The sequence below is a fragment of the Tupaia chinensis genome, unplaced genomic scaffold (genome assembly GCF_000334495.1).
Source record: "Tupaia chinensis unplaced genomic scaffold, TupChi_1.0 Scaffold145396_1, whole genome shotgun sequence".
NCBI classification, from domain to species: domain Eukaryota; kingdom Metazoa; phylum Chordata; class Mammalia; order Scandentia; family Tupaiidae; genus Tupaia; species Tupaia belangeri.
The window spans coordinates 444077-448729 of NW_006205257.1; the positions used below are offsets into that span (position 1 = coordinate 444077).

Genomic DNA, 4653 nt, shown 5'->3' on the forward strand with positions numbered 1-4653 from the left:
GTACTGGAGGAAAAAGGATTATAGCTTGACCATGCTCCATTTGGGGTTCTCTTTCTCTCTCTCTCTCTTTTTTTTTTAGAGTTTTTTGCTATAAGGTGCATGAAATCACCCCCCAGGAGGGATGGCCATGCCGCAGTCCCTTCTCCTCCTTTCTTCTCTCAGGATCTTGGGCATTCATGTACACGTGCCCGGCATGAGTTTAAGCCACTGGGTCCGGGACTCGAACCATGGTCAACTACACGAGAGTTCATCCACATAGTCATTATGCTAACTGCTGGTCCCCAAACTGTATCTTTTCTTTAGGAATTTCTTATCTCGTCCAGATGGGGGCAATCCAGACTGGACTAGGAGAAGGTTCTTGCTGTTTTTTGAGGCTAGCCTTTGCCAATGACCCATCAGGTAGATACACATTTTGCCTTTTATTTCAGAGTCTAAACTTAGGGAAAACTCTCTACTGACACAGTTTTACTATAGGGCCCAACCAAAGTGGTGCAGGGTGCGTGGGAGGATGCTTTTGTGCAGTGGCTGAGGCCTCCTGAGAGGCCTGGATTCAGCTCCCTTCCTCACTTAAGCAGGCCAGGCATGGTGGTGCACACCTGTGGTCCTGGCTAATCGGGCAGGAGGACCAAAACGTCAGAGTCTGTCAAGAATAATAGAGGCTTTTTGGTTTGTTTGTTTGTTTTTATTTTTGCCATAGGGCACATATGCTCATGGGAGAAAGACAAAGAGAGACAGAATGCAAAAGTGAGAAATCACCCCCTGTGGGATGGCCATACTGCAGTTCCTTCTCCTTTTGGGATTTTGGGCACATGCACATGTGCCTGGTGTGATTTTCAAGCTACCAGGTCTGGGACTCGAACCTTGGTTGGCCATGTGGACACATTTTTAACTGCAAAGAAAATGGTTTTGATGCACAGATAAAAAGAGGTCATGTTAGGGACCAGCAGGTGGCATAATGGCTATGTTGCTGGACTCCCATGTAGTCGACTGTGGTTTGAGTCCCATACCCGGTGGCTTAAACTCACGCCGGGTGCGTGTGCGTGTATGCCCAAGATCCTGAGAGGAGAAAGGAGGAGAAGGGATTGCGGCGTGGCCATCCCCCCTGGGGGGTGATTTCTCGCTTTCTGTCTGTCTGTCTCTCTCTGTCTTTCTGGCAAGCACATGCACCCTATAGCAAAAATCTCTCAAAAAAACCCCCAAAAAACAAAAAAACAAGAGGGCATGTTGGAGGAACAAAAAGTAGTAGTTTGACTGAACTGGGCACCAAAGGTATTCTAGACTGAGACTTATACATGAGCAAAATGGGTCAGTCAATCGTGGCCTATGGGTTAGCAACCTGTTTTTTTCTTTTTCTTTCTTTCTTTTTTTTTCACATTAAGTTCCAGATGTTATAATATTATGTCGGTGGTAGAGGTATAATTTTATAGCCTTTTTTGGAGATATATTTCACATACTCTTTTTTTAAAAAAATGATTTCACTTAATTTTGTTATTTATTTATTTATTTGACTATAGAGAGAGGGAAAGTGAGAAAACAAGCTGCCAGGCCCAGGACTCAGACTGTGATTGGCCATATGGGAGTCCAGTCCCTTAACCACCATGGCACATACTCATTTAAAGTATACGGTGCCGTAGTTCTTAATATATTTACAGCATCGTATAATCATCTCCACAATCTAATGTGAGAGCATTTTCAACACACCAACATGAAACCCCATAACACATTAGCAGTCACCCCCAGTTCCTGCTTCATCGCTTGCTCCTGCCCCAAGTCACCACTAATCTTTCTCACCGAGTCTGCAGATCTTCCAGATTGATACATTTCATTATATGAAAAATAAAACCAAAAGCAAAATCCAGAACAAAACACAATGGTTAATAGTATCATTTGCTGTGTGTGTGTGTGTGTGTGTGTGTGTCCCAAATCCTGATGGAATAGAGAAATGGATGATTTCTCTATTTTTAATTTAATTTAATTGTTTTTTGAGAGTTTTTTTTGTGTGTGTGTGCTGTAGGGCGTGTGCACGTACCAGAAAGACAGAGAGAGACAGAAAGTGAGAAATCACCCCCCAGGGGGGATGGCCATGCCGCAATCCCTCCTCCATTCTCCTCTCGGGATCTTGGGCACGCACGCACACGCGCCCGGTGTGAGTTTAAGCCACTGGGTCCGGGACTTGAACTGCGGTCAACTACATGGGAGTCCAGCGACATAGCCATTACGCTAACAGCTAGTCCCGAGAAATGGATGATTGTTTTGTGACCGCACCCCATTGGGTGCATGCTTGCTCCCTCTCTTGGTCTCTCTCTGGCAAGTGCACATGCCCTTACAATTATTAAAAAAACAAACAAAAAGTACTGCCACTGACCTATTAAGAAAGTCTTAAATATTTGGAAGCTGTCAAACTCATTGTGCTGAGCTTAAATCTTATAAAATAATTTTGACTGAAAGCATGAATTTTATCATTTTCAACAAATACTGTCAGTTGTTTTCCTTGAAGTCATACAGTTTCTTAATTAATTTTTTTCCTTATTGATAGAGTATTTATTTGACTTTACTCTGTCAACCCCTGAGCCAACCACTTTTCCCAGGCTGCTTGGGGAGGTATAGGAGAAGAAACATACAAGAGTAAGGAGACATGGGGAACAAAATTATAGGAGGTGCAGATGACTCCTTCTCATGGTAAAGAGGATGCAAAAGGCCACCATCAGGCAAAAGCGCCCCATGGCCTCTGAGAGGCAAAGCCCAGAATGGCTTAGGAGAGGAGCTGCGTTGCTTCAGAGAAGGGTTCCTGGCATAACCAATGATGAAGCTTCCAATCATAGTCCCATCGCAGCCCCAGAGCCACCTGCCTCAGTCATGGCAGGCCCCAGTGAACTTGGCTGCTGTGTCAATGTCCCTTGAAATTGTGCTGGTGTGGAAGCTTCTGCAAGGGACAAGTGAGGTCAGGGGACGTGAGACTGCCAAACTGCCAAGGCTCTCATCTGTCAGTGTCTCTGGTTGTTTTAGCAACACTGCAGACAGTGGTTGTTTCAGCAGCTGAGAGGTGCTCCTGACCAGGGAGGGGGTAGAAATAAGCTTGGAGCAGATGTACATTTTCAGGGGGTGAGAGGGTGTGGCAGGAGAGCTGTTCCCAGTGCAGAAAAGAGAGAGAGAAGGGTGGGGGTACTTCGTTCATTTTTGAGAAAACGTGTGCCAAAAACCTAAGATCAGATTAACCACAGTTAGTTGTTCTTTTCAGTAAACATGAGGTCCTATCAAAAGACTGACTAGGTCATCTTACAACTCAAATAATCACAGAATGACTTTTCCTTGAGACAGCCATTCTTTAGTACGTAGCAAAAGTGCTACCTGCTTGCTTCCCATTCCCATTTCATCACACATCATGTATTTAAATATTAGACATGGGAATCAGCAGGTGGCATGGTCGTTAAGGAGCTGGACTTCTACATGGCCACCTGTGGTTTGAGTCCCAGACCTGGTGCCTTGAGAATCACCAGGTACATGTGTGTGCATGCCCAAAATCCTGGGGGGAGAATGGAGAAGGGATTGTGACATGGCCATCCCCTCTGGGGGGTGATTTCTCACTTTCACTCTCATTGTCATTCTGTTTCTCTCCAGCAAGTGCACATGCCCTAAGGCAAAAAAAAGAAAAAACCCAAAACTAAACTAAAACCCCTTTAAAAAAATAAAATATTAGACAAGTACTCAATGGTAAGAGTGAACAAAGTTTATATGGTAAGAGTGAACAAAGTTTATATATATATATATACTAACTGCTGGTCCATTCTCGGTTCTATCTTTTACTGGATATATACTTACAGGTTGTTTGTTTGTTTGTTTCAGTACTTTAATGATATTTTATGGGACCAGTAGACAGTATAATGGTTCCCTTGCTGGACTCCCATGTAGACAACTGCATGTAGACAACTGCAATTCAAGTCCTTCCTTCCCTTCACATCTGCTTTCCACGATCCCCAGCCAGATTAAGTTTTAGCAATTAGTTTTGGTCTTCTTTTTTTTTGGGGGGGGGTAGGGGGCTGTAAGGCACATGCACTCACTGGGGAGAGACAGAGAGAGAAAGAGAGAGAGATAGTTGGGAACCAGCAGTTAGTGTAATGGCTATGTCGCTGGACTCCCATGTAGTCGACTGTGGTTTGTGTCCCAGACCTGGTGGCTTAAAACTCACGCCGGGCGCGTGTGCGTGCGTGCCCAAGATCCTGAGAGGAGAATGGAGGAGAAGGGATTGCGGTGTGACCATCCCCCCTGGAGGGTGATTTCTTGCTTTCTGTTTCTGTGTCTCTGTCTGTCTGGCGAGTGCACGCGCCCTATAGCGAAAATCTCTCCAAAAAAAAAAAAAAAAGAGAGAGAGAGATAGGGAAAGTGAAAAGCCCCCCTCCCCGAGGGGGGGAATAACCATACCATAATCCCTTAATCCCTTCTCCTTCCCTGTCTTTTTTGGGATCCTGGGCATGTATGCACACATGCTTAGCATGTTTTTTTTCTTTTTGGAGAGGTTTTCGCTATAGGGCGCGTGCGCTCACCAGCCAGACGGAGAGAGACAGAGAGAGAGAAATCACCCCCCCCCCCAGGGGGGATGGCCATCCCGCAGTCCCTTCTCCTCCATTCTCCTCTCGGGATCTTGGGCACGCACGC

The 4653-nt window shown here is 45.3% G+C and overlaps 1 pseudogene; it reads right to left on the reverse strand.

Moving 5' to 3' along the window:
• Nucleotides 1-2648: 2648 nt before the first annotated feature.
• Nucleotides 2649-3117, reverse strand: LOC102475392 (ATP synthase F(0) complex subunit C2, mitochondrial pseudogene; annotated as a pseudogene).
• Nucleotides 3118-4653: the final 1536 nt, after the last annotated feature.